The 16404-nt window shown below is 35.9% G+C and overlaps 1 protein-coding gene across 4 annotated transcripts in view; it reads right to left on the minus strand.

Annotated features, from left to right (window-relative positions):
- The window catches only part of LOC135075142 (uncharacterized), a 139176-nt gene that overhangs the window by 32594 nt on the left and 90178 nt on the right, over window positions 1–16404 (minus strand). For 3 of the 4 annotated variants that reach the window (XR_010257970.1, XM_063969494.1, XM_063969493.1), the window contains exon 2: window positions 13666–13701. The exons of the other annotated variant lie outside the window; for it this stretch is intronic. The gene's annotated coding sequence lies outside the window, so the exon portion shown is untranslated. The remainder of the gene's footprint in view (window positions 1–13665; window positions 13702–16404) is intronic. 4 annotated transcript variants of the gene reach the window in all.

The following is a 16404-nucleotide window of genomic DNA, read 5'->3' on the forward strand; positions in this document are numbered from 1 at the left end:
TATGAAAAAATTTAATGCTTAAGTCAATTTTTTATGTAACCTCATAATCTGGTTCTCATAAAGTATTCTCAAAAGCTTTGATAATTAAAATACTGGTTATCTGAAATTCCAAATTAGAATTTATAAAAAAAAAACAGATTTCCCAGCCTGTGATTTAGTAAAGTTTCTATCAGACTATTCACAGCCTTGAATCTACAGAAATTAGACTCATAATCGAGTGTCGTCCCATAAAAAGGGCCGTATCTTTAAATCCGTAGAAAAACATCGACCACACCAAGCGACAATGAGACTTAACGATCAATTACAAGCGACGAAAAGCGTGTGGCGATCGCATACGCACTAGCCGACGGAAAAATGAACCTCTCATGAAATTTAATGTGGAAACGTCTTGAAACCACGCCAAACTAGTGCTTGTAAGAGGTCGATAGTTTGACTATCGATAGTTTCATAATAGTGTCAGTCATCTTGTGTCGCCGTACTTGTGTATCTTTAACGCAGATTATTATTATCATAATACAAATGTATCACTTGGGATGGCAACTGTAGCTACACAAATAATTTATTTCTAAACATATATTGTTTGAGAAAATATTATGTAAAAGATATGTCCAGCGTTGTCAGTGAATATTTTAAGACTTAGGCTTTATAACATTCAGGCTTTTAAAACGCATCTTAACAAAGCGAAGATACCAATTAACATTATTTACAATATGCACTGAGCTTTCCCGAGAAAGTGACCTCACCAGCCATAACTTAAACTATCGACAACCAACCCAGACGTAAAGATACATCACTAACCCAAACCCGCGCCTGAATTATTTATGATCCGCTATTTTAATGGCGTCCCAGTTCGTTCATTACAGTAAGAGTGTTTCTTAATTTTGAATGCAAACTCTAACTCCTATTATTGCGAAATACGTTGCCCATGAAGATTAAAATGATTTATGCTGTTTTGAAAACTGCAGTTGGAATACGTTCGCGGTTTGGTAGAGACAATGTTAGGGTTTCAAATTTACGACTTAAAATATTTTATGACGGGTGTAGGTCTGTTTTACGTTACAATTAGGTATGACATAAATAATACTGTGTTTTTTTTTGTCTTTGCTTGTTCGTTTTGACCAAAAATAGAGAAGAACTTCTTAAATTTTCATTGTATCGATGTTTTGAGAAGCCATTCATAGTGAACTTAGATTTACCCTATCCTACTCGTACCTATACAATGTATAAAACAATAAGAACAAAAGCTATCTTAACTGACGTATCGTTAATTGCAATATATCGCCTTTTATAGACATGAGAAGTTGTCCCATTTATAACAACGATGCAAGCGTGAAATTGCAAAGATCTAAATCATATTGATCATGCAACTTGATCCATAAAGTTAACCATCTAGATAGGCCTCGGGCTTCGTGGGCATTTTTATAGGCCACGGTACTAGAGGATCGTTCTGGCGTAGGATTGCGGCCATTAGTGGTTTACTTAAATGACTAGGTTAAAAATCTGATCATCTATCAACTATGTTAAAACTGAAATTATAAAAAAACATAGCAACGACTTAAAGGTAAACTGGACGAGAATTCCTTATGGCATTAAGTTCGCCTAATGTTAATATTTTTGGCATTGAAGTATAAATAAATAAATAAATAAAGTACCTGAGAGATGTTTAGGCTATCTGCTTTAAGTTATTATTATGTACCTACTTAAGTATTATTTTGAAAAATGTATTATGACCTTATGGTAAAAAAAACGCAAGTTCATCGCCAATAATAAAAGAAAAAGAAGTAAAATATCAAATTTCAGTGTTAATAAATATTACCATATAGTCCTTTATTATTTTACCTAGATTGCATTATAATGTTGTTCGTCCTAAAATTCTTCAAGCAAAAACTGATTGTGATCAGCACCAACGACATCTAAATGTGGAGCTGGCGACGGTAAATCAATCGCCTACGCTTCGCCCGCGGCTGTACTTACCTATCATGACGTCTGCCACCACTCGTAAACATCTTTCGATGCCTGACACAGAGTGCACATGAAATTCAATAGTGGGGTAAATTCATTTTTAGCATTTTCCAGTTCAAGAATGTAAGTACATAAATTCAAACGTAATCTTTTTTGTCAACCTGTAAGTACCTATCATGACGTTTTCCACCACTCGTATCGATGCCATGCACATGAGAATCAATAGTGTAGTAAGACGATTTTTTAGCATTTTCCACTAAATTATGATATAGAGTTCAGACAGATAAATTCAAATTTTATCTTCTTCATCTATAAATTAATTAATTACCATTAAAAAATCATCGTAGTAGGACTTAAAAATATTACTAAGGGGTCATCCATAAAGTACGTCACACGTAAAGAGGGGGGGAGGGGGTCGACAAAGTGTGACATTGTGTGACAAGGGGTGGGAGGGGTCCTAAGTTTCGTGACATCACATTTCAAAATCTAATATATCTAGAGGTACCTAATAATCGCGTAATTTGAAAGATATGTTACGGTTAATGTGATAAATTGAAAATTATTAATAATAACCGGTTATTATGAATAATTCCCGACAGTCGCGGTGAAAGTGATAAATTAATTACATTTAACAGTGATTATTTAATAATTCAACCTTAGTACTAACAAATTTCATAAAAGAGAACAACATCTTGTGTACGTGTTCGTGTACAGCCAAACTTTTGAACGTTTTGATATCATTATTAATATAATTTGGCAAAATGAGTTTGGAATGTTTCTTGCATAATATTACTTTTCCATGATGCTTATAACATAATGTTTTGATTTAAAGTGTAAAATAGGTTAAGGTGCGGCGGGGGTGGCCCTTGGGCCACCCCTAAGCCGCCTATTTAGTTTTATACACACATAAATGACCTCATATTAATCACATTTACCAAATCATGCGGTAATTATTCATAATAACCGGCGATTATTCATAATTTTCACATTTATCACTTTGACCGTAACATATAGGTACATTGAACTAAAAAATACCCCCACCACTTAAGCACAACTCCGTCGAAGTCGAAAACCTAGGAGAGTCTTAATGGGCAACCAATGAAGCCATTAAATCAATAAAATCTTTTGTAGGAATTATTTCAGATTTAAAATCTAATTCTACTGGCCTATAATGCCGCTAAACGCACCGTACCTCGCGCGTGATTTTATTGTTTCTATTTGTTGCTATTTTTTTGTTTAATTAATAATTTTTCGATGTGAAATTGCAAAACATGTGACGTCACACTAGGGAGGGGGGGGTCTCAGAAATGTGACCACCTGTGACAAGGACGGGGGAGGGGTCAAAAAATCATGAAATTCGTGTGACGTACTTTATGGATGGCCCCTAAACAATTATTTGGACCAAATAATGCCTCGTGGTTTCGCGAATTAAAAGCGATTTTAATAAAAACTTTTCAATTACCATTTATGATCGCACTGTCGTACCTACACAACTCAAAATGATTTATTGTGTCAAAACTCAACCGCAATTATCTCAAAACAACGTTTTTCGAGTTAGCACAATGTTGTTTTTCATGTGCGACATTGTGAGGGCGTCAAACGCAATAAAATAGATTACGGTTGCGCTCGCGATGCAATGTTTGCACTGAGCCAAAGCACACGATGCGTTGCGGTGGCGTTGCGGCGCCGGAGCGGTGTCGCTGCGTCGTCTTACATAGAAATATCTGTGGCGGGCACACGAGCAGTGCGCCGCGTCGCGCGATTCGGCAAAACCTTTGCAGTATGGCGCCGCAACGCATCGTGTGTTTTGACTCTTACGGTACTGGATCGGAATAGTTTTGAAATATCATTTATTTTGTCCCTGGTCTTGTTTACTCACTTTGATATAAAGTAAAAATAACTTACTGGGAGGAGAAAGGAGTGGGTGGTGTTTTGTAGCTTGTTATTAATCCTCTTAAGGAATTAGAAGGTTATATTAAAATACTTACTCTAAAATTAGTTCATAAGACTTGAACAACAAGTATTATTCTTAGGTACCTAATAAAAGATTTCTTCGTTTTAAAAATCCATAGAGTAGAGAAACAAAAACTATAGCAACTGTTAGGACAAACTTAATTTTAAACTGACATTATGAGGGTAGATAGGAAAGCCAAACAACACTAAACTTCATCGATTATTGCAAAAAAACAAATGACGAATAGACTCATAGAGAAGCTAGAAACATCCAACTTGTAGACAAAGACAACAAAGACGAAACAAAACAAAACACAACTAACATTAATGTGTTCTCTCAAAATAAATACAGCTAATAAATTCAGTTAGGTTCGTGGAAATATCGGCAAGTCGGAACACTCTGGCACGAAAATGTTATGTAAACACCAGAAGTATCTACCAGCCTGCCCTGGGGTCGTCCTTCTGAATAAATAACGCTGTAGGAAGGCAAACTCAAACAAAAGTAAATTTATTCACCAAATACGACGATTAATACACGATCTCACGACAGATTTATATTTGCGAATGTCGGTGTACATCTTGTATGGTGTGTACACGCCCCTATACTATTTTGGTATGTTGGTTTTTATCGACAAAATTATATGTTTAATTTAAAATTAATTTGATGAAACATAGTAAGTACCTATTTAAAATATTTCAGCTTAATACTTTTTCTTATTTTTTTAATGTTTAATTACGTGCTTAATTGTTATAATAATTTTACTGGAATTACCTACCTACTTATCTTGTTTCATAAACTAACTGAAAACTGTTGCTTGTATAATGTTCAAAATTCGTTGTTTGGTTTAAAATAAATGTTACAAATATGTAGTATGTAACATATTGTAGGACAAGCCAAAAAGGCTCTAAAATGGCCGATCAAAAATCGTTGTGAAAACATTTCGGTCCTCGGAAACGCAAAAAGACAACACATCTTTTTACGATAGCTCCAACTGGCTTTCTGGTCGTTTTTATGCTAGTCTGTTTTATGACTTCCACCGCAACTGTACAAGCTTATTCGAACGAATCTTTAAACATCGGTATTGGACTATCACTATAAAACCCAATCTATTTAAATTTTCAAGGTCTGCTAGTAGGTAGTACTAATAGTTTAGGGCTATATTGCTAAATGTGCAGTAGGTCGTATGACTATCAAATGCAAAAAATGAATTGAGTATTAAGATCTTTCGCTAACCAGATGTCTTCTTTTCCTTTGAGCTACGTTTAAGTAATATTGTTTTGTTTATAACTGGGTAAATAAGCATGTGTGTAACAAGCTGTTTAAGGCTAGAAGGCTCAGTTGGAAGAGCAGTCGCCCGGCAAGCGGAAGGTCGTGGGTTCGAGTCCCGCCTTAGGCAGTTCGATTTTTTCAAGTTGTTTATTTAAAAATATAGAAAAGGTATCTTTCATCATATCGTGTACACACTGTAAAGAAAAGAAAGAAAATTCTGAATCAGATTTAAATTTAAATGCTTTTTATTCTTTCTCATTCAATGTCAAAACTTAAGTTTAAACTTCACTAATTCATCCATCTATTGTACTCTCGAGCTAAAGATTCAACTCAGCATACCTTTAGCAAAACGAACCGCAGACGCGACAATACGTCTACTTTGAACAATAAATCTAATATTAACAAGTAAAATGAACACAAAGTCACAGTCTGCCAGCAGAATAGCCAACGAATTTGCAGTAGACTGCGGAGTTGGGGTTGTACATAATTAAATAGCAGCACTAACGTAGATATCTAAGTGTACATAGCTCTGCACGGATGAGTGAGCTTAGCATATTCTCCCGATATATCTTGGGACGAGAACAGTGATATATTGTGGTAAGATAGCATTCATAATTACCATAGAACAAATGTTGTCGAAAATACTAGTGGCAATAGTTTGAATTCGTATAATTCTTCATTCGCAAACTCATGTGTCATTGTAAGGAATATTTCAAAATCAGAACAAAGAATGGCACAGACAAGCACATCAGTGTCAGACTTAGGTACACATTTTTGTTTGCATAGTCGCCCCTATCACATACCACAGTATTTAGCTTTATGTGCTATCGTAGGTATGTACAATGAAAATGGCAAACAAAACAATCGACAATCGACCACATTGTTCACTTGTCAAAATCATTAGACAAATGATATGATGACAATTAAAGGTACCTAAAAGTAACTCGAGTGCTTTCAATAACTGGGGCATATTAAAAAGCTCTTGTTATATACAAAGTAAATATCAACAAAACTATCCCTCAGTGCAAACATTCGGGGCACTTTAGTTAATCGATTTAGCATAAAATATCCGTCGATCAATCATTTTCAATTTGTTTTCAATATCACCGCGTTGGATAATAACCGTGGCTGTGTAACGGTTGGAAGTGGCCGTAATGGTGGTACATCCGGTTGCGCCCGCGCCCATAGCCACGGAACTTCAATTTCCGTCCCAAATCTGATTTTTCCCTTTATGACAGCAACACGAATCCTGTTTTTTATTTTTATTTTTTACGAAATAAGGATGCGTATTGATGAGGTTGACTTTGACGAGCTTAAATTAAGTGAGCGTTCGGGGAGGTTCACCGGAGTGTGTTATTGACTTCATTTTGAGACAGAATGAACAACAGAATGTAGATTGTGTATGAATCAACATATTTGATTTGATTTATGCGCAAGTAATTTTATTTAAAGAGAAGTAAGTATACCTGTAACAGTACATGTAATGGAGCACAAATTAACGAAACTTTCCTTCCTTCTTTTCAGGCATATAATTATGTAGCGTTTTCCAACGCCCTAATATCCTCTAAAATCATCAAACTTCGTTCAGCGGTTTACAAAACAAACAAAATAACAAAGCTACTTAAATTAAATTATGTATTAGCTACAACAATAATATTTACACTAAAACTACACTATTCTAAGTAATGAACTATCAAAACTAATCAGGGTTGCATAAAGTCAAACAACCGGCGCATTTAAAGGGATTCATTGAAAGTGAAACCCCATTTGGCTTTATTAAAAAGATTGATGGGATGGCTACCCAAGAACGATTTATTTAAGTTAACCGAAACCGTGTTTCGTCGAAAAACAATATGGTTTCATTTGTTCTAAATAAAACGATTTCTCACAGTAGCGAGCATCTCGAATAGTGTTGTGATTGTAGCGAAACTCGATTAAGGACTAACTGAAATGTAGTACGTATTGTAGCTCTGGAAAATGAACTAAATTGAGTTCCCATTAGTGTGTTTTCGCGCACATTCTAGGTTTTCAACAGATATTTTCTATTTGGAACTGTGAGATCGTACCTACTTACGTCGGTATATTTATTCTTAAATATTATAAGCTTTGTACTAGCCTTTGTGCTAATTTCTGCTATTTGTTTTAGGTATAAAACTCATAAAACTCTAAATAATGTAATGGTGATGAAATCGGTCGAATAGTTTCAGAGCCTATTCAATACAAACAATCGAATCATTTCTCTTTACAATAATAGCGTAGATTTATTTTTAACTTCTTCTGAACCTATCACACAAAAGCGCGTGGATATTTGAATCTAAATTATAATTACCTTGTTCAAATTTACTTAGTAATGGATATCCCATTACTAATTACCATCTTATCGATTTAAAAGCAACGGCGCATCACTAATACCTTTGTTATAACAACGGCTTGAGTAAACAAATTTTAGGATCCTTTACGTGCATGTGGTGTGGTGTTACTTTCATTTGTTGTTTTAACAAAACAAAGCAAACCTTCCCTGAACACCACGTGTGACCAAAAGGTAACGACGGTTATGTGTAAGTTGTAAAGGAGAACATTATGGCTTGTTGGAGCACGCACAAGTAATTTGTGGACTGGAAATTAGAAATGAAATATGAACGTTGCTGGGATAAAGTTCTCGTGTTCTGTGATGTATTTAGGACTTGTAGGGACGTTGCGTGATCGTAATAATACGTTTTGTAAAGTAGAAACGGTTTGTCTTCTAGTTTCAAATTGGGTTACATGTAGAAATAATTGCGTAAAGCATTTCATTTTCCTGTCGACACAATATTATCTGTAACACTACTCAATTCTGATATCAGACTAAATTACCGTTCGTCTGTCCATCGGGAAAACGGGCTGATTCACACACTACAATATCACTGTGTGGTAGAGTTAAGAATCAGCTTTATTATATTCAAGTTTCCAACTCCACAATACGCAAGCGATATCAAATTTTGTGTACATGGGATAATCTCTACTTAGTAACAAAGAAACAATTTAATTAATTACTCCACTTTCCGAATACCCGATGCTTGCCGGAGCAAATTCAAAGTCGACTTCAAAACAAGATTCGCATAATCGCAATTGATTCCAAACGACACCCGGCTTAGTTCGAGCACCAAGTGACTTAGGCAAAAAGAAGTGGGATTATTCGGTAATCTTAGAGAGAGACGACGAGACACGCGTCTCAGATGGGCCACATTAAACCCACATTAGCTCTCCATCGATTACCACTTGTGACAATTTTGTTTCGCCTTTGAAGACGTCTGGACATAGTACAATTTCAAAAGTGGATCTAATGATCATCTACCTGAAATGATGATCTATCTGAAAATAAATGTCTACGCCGTAAAAACCTCTAAAGGCGTGTTTAGTTTATTCTTTTGAGCAGTAAGTCTATAGACAAACACCGTGAGCCAGCCTCTCAATGTCGATACACACCAGGCTATCATAGCTGTATCATGAATAAGTATGATATTGTGATTATTTAAATTTTCAACCATAATAATGGTTGAAAATCTCGTGCTCGTCATACCAACATTGTCCCCAACTAGAATGGAGCCGTCAACCGTAGCAGCTGACGTTGTTACCCGGTATGCGAATCACTAGGTTAGGCGATAGTCGGTTATTACAAGTACGTTTTAGGCTGGGTTGCACCATCTTACTTTAACTTTGACAAACGTCAAAAATCTGTCAAACTCCATACAAAAAACACCGGTTATCGTTATAGTTATGGTCAAAGTTATGTGGTGCAACTCAGCCTTACTGTTGTCTTATACTGTGGCTTGTCAAAGGTCTCCGTGGCCATTTCGGCGCACGAGCTGCGAACGTATTATTTTTGCGGGTAATGATGGATGGGTAGGCGGAAATTAGTACATTGGTATTTGCGGAACGATATTACTTTTGCTCGGCAGGTTTATGTTGGAAATATAAGGCTTCGGTGGATAAATAGCATCCTCCGATTATGATAAATATCATGATCATGAAATACAGCGAGTAAAAAAATAAAATATTTAACAAGGGCGTGCCTAATCATTTTTTTGAATTAAGCTCACATTAGATCGTGGAATTTCAACTTATTGCGTTCTTCTGGTGTATATGAAAAATAACATACTATTTCGAATACCTAGTGTTTACTTTGTAAAGTGGAAGCATAATACCACGATAATTTTAAGTACCGAACCGCAAATAAACGTTGCTGTACACGTGCGATGTCCTACGAAAACAGATTTAGGGCGCACTTGACGGGCATCGAAACAGCTTCAGCACAAAGCCATGAAAGCGGCTTATTTCACAGAAAGGGGATTAGAGCATAATCTGCAACGGAGCGGTTGACATACGCCCGAGGCGCGCTGGCGAGTCGCTGGCAGTTTGCTGAGAGTAAATACAGTTACTGTAGTGATGGGATAGTATGTAGTATCCCAGTCGGGAGTACGTCCGAGTGAGGACTCGATTTGCAATGTATTTACAAAGACACCTCGGTTTCCATTCTAGAGTAGGGATGGGCTAGTATTCTACTTGAGAGTACCTACGTCGTCGGAATGAGTACTCGACTTGTAGTGTGTTTCTTGAACACGTTTGGTCAAACGTCTGACTAACTTGTGCCCCACTTGGGTACGTTTGAGAGACTCCCTCCAGTAGTGAATGTCCTGGACACGTTCGTCATTTATCGAATGGTTTGATAGTGTTCCACTCACACAACACTCTTTAGCAGTTTGCTGAGAGTAAATACAGTTACTGTAGTGATTTATTTATTTATGAATAGAACGGTAGTACCAATCACACTATTCAAACAAGACGTAACAAAGATCAGAATAACATTTAAGTACTTAAAAACAATTTAACTTAGGAAAAGTATATAAATCAGATGCGATTATTTTCAAAGTAACCCAGACATTCTGCTAGTAACCCAGTGATGGGACAGTACCCCACTCGGGAGTACGTCCGAGTAAGGACTCACTTGCAATGTATTTACAAGACACCTCGGTCACTCGGACGGTTTTCATTCTAGAGTAGAGATGGGCTAGTGTTCTACTTGAGAGTAGGTACTCGTACGACTGAGTACCTAAGGACTCGACTTGTAGTGTATTTTCTAGACACGTTGGTTACTCGTCTGAAAGGCTTGTGTTCAACTTAGAGGTACTTTTGAGAGACTCGACTTGTAGCGAACCCGAAGAATGACGAACGTGTACAGATACGTTCGTTATTCTTCGGGTGGTTTGATAGTTTTCAAATTGAATATGGATGCAAGTCACTATTTAGCATTTTTTAGAAAATAAAAATAATTAATACCGTACTGTAGTGATGGGATACTATCCCACTCGGGAGTACGTCCGAGTAAGGACTCACTTGTGATGTATTTACAAGACACCTCGGTCTCTCAGACGGATTCCATTCTAGAGTAGAGATGGGCTAGTAGGTATTCCACTTGAGAGTATGTCCAAGTAAGGACTCGACTTGTAGTGTAGGTATTTACAGTCTTCCAGTCAGGTGCATCATTATTTTACTACGCAGTTTGTAATAAGTATTTGCTAGACACGATAGTTTCACTCATCGGACGGTTATAGTTGGTTAGTGAAGTGGGAACTGAACTTGTAGCGTATTTAGGTACTGAAAGTTTTTTAGCGGCTAGCGTTTCCGTGTAGAAATTGGCCACTCGGAGTTACGTTCGAGGAGATCCATTTTGTATTATGTTTCCTAGACACTTCAGACACTTTTGAACTGTTGGCAAAGAATAAAAATGGCCATTCAAGTATTGTAATTGTACAACTTTCATATAATTATGAAAAAAATCGCAATGTTCTCATTACTTCTAAATTACGATTACACAACCTAGCACAACACTATTAGACTCTAGTAACGAGTCGAACGTACACTTGCAAACCGCTAAGTACGGTCGGACCATGAATGAAAATGTTTACTAAGTTCAAAATTATTTTACAGTCATTGTTAGTCCGGCTGAGTCGGGCTACGGCGTCATTATAGTGCTAAACAGCGCCAGTTCAAATGTTATTGTAGCCCTAGATTATATTTAAGTGTTTAAACTACGCAATAACGGTTGTTGCAAGTTATATCACGGTATAAACAGCTTTCATAATGCGACATTTACTAAAACTCTAATAACTTAGAACAGTCTGATGTCAAATTATCAATCGATTCCAAAGCTTTTAAATTAGCAAATAATGCCGATTTAGGATTATCTGCTAGCGATTAGATAACAACACATAAAAAAGTAACTACAATGATGATAGTAGATCACGAAAATAGAATTTAAGAATAGTTTGAAAGTACTGAAATATTGTCATCCTATAAGATTCACCTAAAGACTAAAGATCGAATAGGTAATTATATCGTTAGAATGGGATACCATCATTGCCCGCAACCCTTTATGGTGTGTGCCTGTGATTCTGGTTACCGTACTCTACGTACTTAACTTTAACCAGTAAATATGTTTCATTAGCTTTAAACTTTAATTCACCTGAATAAGGTTTACAATACAGTGGCAACAATTCAGCCACTATCAAAAGGGTTAATTTTGTATTGTTCCCGTTGACATATCGCCGTCGCGGTGACGACCCTTTACGCATTCAGAGGTGCCACCGCTAGAGTCACTTTAGATAGAATTCAAGGATGGCATTCATCCTAGATAATATAGAATTTAGTTTGACGCACTATTCGCTGAATTTTGTCTGAATCTTGTAAGCCTTCAAGCTCTGCGAATCGAGACTAGGGATTGCAATCCGGTATCATTTTCAATCCGGCCGGATTTCACCGGATTGACGCTAATCCGGCCGGATCCGTCCGGATCCGGCCGGATTGCAAAGTAACTTGGTCTAGTATTTAGTGATTTTTAGTTTTGATAATAGTACATAAAAAGAAAAAGGAAATACGTATTTATGCAAAATAAAGTCACTTTTATTTATATTTTTCCGTATTAATTGTAATTTTTGGTAAGTACTAATTTGTACTAATAAAATTATGAACATTCTAAATAATAAAGTTAGTAATCAGTCTGACTCTCACTTATTGCTGTATGTAAGTATTTGAAAGTACTTAAGTAATAATACTATTAAACTCTTATTAATAATCTAGGTACACAGACTTAAATCAACAAAACAGTATTTTAAAGAAGAACGGTCATCTGTGACCCAGGCCCGACAGAGACGAGACATACCTCATTTTTTTTGTCATGTCTTAATTAGTTAAATTATATATTTTTTATATTCGAAATCTATGTATAACACCAAAATATTACCCTTTGTTTTTGTTTAGGCGTTATACAAAAACTAATACAAAATGCCTATTATCACCATAATTGGTAAATGTATGTACCTAAATGTCTATTACAGCTGCTATGGAATGTATCTAGGTGACCTGGAGGTACAGCCGGATTATACAGGGTGGAAAAAATAATAAGTTACAAAATCCAAAAATTCAATGTTTCCAGCTTCCATAATCTGTACCCTATTATTGGTACCATTTGAAAGAGCTTGTGAAGCACTTTCAGAATCAGTAACTAGTTTTTCGATATCTTGTATAGTTTAGAAATAATCGAGTGAGATCACTTATCGTTCCATATGTATAACCACCCTGTATAATCCGGTTGTATCTCCAGGTCACCTAGATACATTCCATAGCAGCTGTAATAGACATTTAGGTACATACATTTACCAATTTTGGTGATAAATAAGCATTTTGTATTAGTTTTTGTATAACGCCTAAACAAAAACAAAGGGTAATATTTTGGTGTTATACATAGATTTCGAATATAAAAAATATATAATTTAACTAATTAAGACATGACAAAAAAACTGAGGTATGTCTCGTTTCTGTCGGGTCTGGGTTTTTTTTGTATGGGGCGTGACCGTTCTTCTTTGTACTTATAAATTCAACTTCAGTTCTTTTTAAGAAACAATCTGACTCCTAAGAAACAATAAAACAAGAAGGAATTATATTATTTATTATTTGAAAAGGAAAATACAATGTAGTGTCGCGGCACGTCTAGCGATCTGGCAAATGCGCGCGCGCTCGACTTTCCCAGTTCACGTTCGCGTATTTTTTGCTTTACCGGATCCGCCACCGGATCCGGCGGCGACTCACCGGATCCGGTAGGTCCAAAAACACACCGGATCCGCCGGATTACCGGATCCGCCGGACCGGATTGCAATCCCTAATCGAGACCCAATAGAAATCAATTGTTACGCAGTCTTATGCAACCGCTTGGGGATTGGTGGGTTAATAATTCAAGAAACTTGCAATACCTTTGCGATAGTCAATTGTTGTAATGTCTAATTTCAAAAATTACAGAATTCTAATTCGAATCTTTGGTTATAACATTGAGTTAAAAATTGGTTCAAATAGCTATCCCGTTTTAGACTTCCACGAATCTTATCGTCATATTATTATCCTTGTAAACGACAAATGAGCTTACAATCTATTTAAAGATTATTATTTACCTTATGACATGGTTATGCTCCAGATGTTCACCAATCCTGGAAAAGGAAATACAAAGGTCAAGGATCGTATTGTTGGATATAAATTGAGGCGGTTATAAAACATGAATAGAGTCGATAAAAAAGAGATAAAAATAACGAGTGCATTCCGTCAATGTGACGAGGAAGGCATGTGTCAAGTCATTATCGGATGATTCACAGAGTCACCGACGCTCATAGGCTAAGGGATAAAGTGCAGTATTGTATGAGGGCAGTGGTGCATTTCGTTTTTAGGGTTCCGTACCTCAAAAGGAAAAAACGGAACCCTTATAGGATCACTTTGTTGTCCGTCTGTCCGTCCGTCCGTCTGTCAAGACCCTTTTTCTCAGGAACGCGTGGAGGTATGAAGCTGAAATTTATATCAATTACTCAGGTATACTGTCCCTTGAAGCTGTGAAAAAATCAAACTTCTAAGCCAACGCAATCAAAAGATACAGCCGTTTATGCCGCAAATTTTCGACACTTGCAAGGGAATCAAAACCTACAGGGTGCTTCCCGTGAACTCAGAATCTTGAAATTTGGTACGAAGCAACGTCTTATAGCATAGATAAAGGAAAAATTACGAAAACCATAAATTTTTAGTTACATCACATAATATATATTTTTTTAATAATTTTAAACTTACTACCCATTTCCTCATAAACGCGTAGAGGTATTAAATTGAAATTCATACCAAATACTCAGGTCTATAATACCTTTAAGCTGTAACAAAATCAAACTTCTATGTTAACGCAATCAAAAGAAACAGCAATTTAAGCTGCATATTTTGAAACTCGCAAGTACTCGCAAGGGAATCAAAACCTAAAGGGTACTTCCAGTCGACCTAGAATCTTGAAATTTGGCATGAAGCAACGTTTTATAGCACACATAAAGGAAAAATTCCGAAAACCTTAAATTTTTAGTTACATTACAAAATATATATTTTTTAATAAATATAAACTTATTACTTTTTTCCTCATGAACGCGTAGAGCTATCAAGTTGAAATTCATATCAAATACTTAGATCTAATTGCCTTTAACCCGTGAAAAAAAAAAAAATTCTAAGTCAACGCAAATACGCAAAACGCAAAAGTACAACCATTGATACCGCATATTTTGAAACTCGCAACTACACGCAAGGGAATTAAAACCTAAAGACCACTTCCCGTTGACATAGAATCTCGAAATTTGGTAAGAAGCAATAGCTTACAGCACAGGTAACAGAAAAATTCCGAAAAGCTTAAAATTTAAAGTAGTTATACCACCAAAAAAATTGTGATTGTAAACATAATTTTAGTTACAGCAATGACCGCGAGTTATTATACTATGTATGGGGAGGGCAACATTTTTCAAACGGCAAAGACGACCTCACTCATCGTCATTCAATCCCGATGTTTTGGTGAATGTAGCTGTATAATCTAAATGCGTCCTAATAAATGATATGTGTTAATATAAAATAAAGGATTACTTAAACGATAAAGAGATCTTTGTCTTAAATTTATGCTCCTCCATCTTTCCCCATTGTAATGTTATGAATTTCATTTTGCAATAAAAATACCATAGTTATGACTCGATTGTCGTAATGAACGAACTTTGTAAACCTTGCAGGTTTGTACGGAACCCTCGGTGCGCGAGTCCGACTCGCACTTGGCCGGTTTTTTTTAAAAGAATAATACAATTATACAGGGACGTGTCTTATTCTATTATAGGACACTAAATATAAAATATTTTAGGACACTAAAGTACAAAACTTAACTAATACTTAAAATAAAAAAGGGTCTTAAGAAGATTCTGACGTAAGCGTGCGTTTTAGACTTTATTTTTGGGTACAATAAATTCTGAAATCAAATAAGTAAATTATTTTTGTTAACATTTTATTCGCATTTTCACTAAGACCTAAATGGCTACAATAAAGCTAAAAAAGGTAACGAACCAAATAACTGTTGCTATTTCCAATACGTTGTAAACTTGACAGAAATTATATTCTTTAATTTTTATTATTATTTATATTTATTAGTTTCTCAGACTAAACATTTCCGTACCTATCAGGTCTCGACGTTAAAAAACAATGTTTTAATAGTAGGCTTTAAAATATAATAAATGATGTTAGTTAAGTATCTAGTCCTGCGACGTTGCGCTGTTTTACAAAATGTAACCCTGTACTCTACTTCTAATGCTATTGAGCCGGACAATGGCTCTTAACCTATAAAAGCTTGACCACTGGTCAGTGCTAGAATTGGCCGATAATGGGACACCCACATGCGGGAGTATTGACTTACAATAAACGTCACATATTTCCTAATAGACCAGTATTTGAGTCCGACTTACAAGTCAATTTGAGTACTGCGGTTACGACATTAAAGGCGGGTCTGGGTGAGGCTCTAAAGACTCTGAAATAGCGGATTATGACAATCCAGTTTTACGGGATTCGGTAAACCAAGATCCTGGAACTGGAATTAGAACGGATCGGTTTTTTCGGGACATTGCAAACGAGGTTATCATGTGACCGTTAAATTAAATTACGTATACTACTAAATGAGATCCTGGGAAAAAACAGTTTCTGCAGAAAACAGGATGTCTTTATGGAAACAAGTCTTTATACATAATAGAGCGTTATAAAAAGGAAATTTCCATTACCTTTATTAGGAACCGATTTACGAAAAAACTGGGTTAATTTGATGTCTGAGCGACAATGACAATAGAAGTTAATCCTTAGCTGACAGC

Source organism: Ostrinia nubilalis, chromosome 10, assembly GCF_963855985.1.
Source record: "Ostrinia nubilalis chromosome 10, ilOstNubi1.1, whole genome shotgun sequence".
Lineage (NCBI taxonomy): Eukaryota > Metazoa > Arthropoda > Insecta > Lepidoptera > Crambidae > Ostrinia > Ostrinia nubilalis.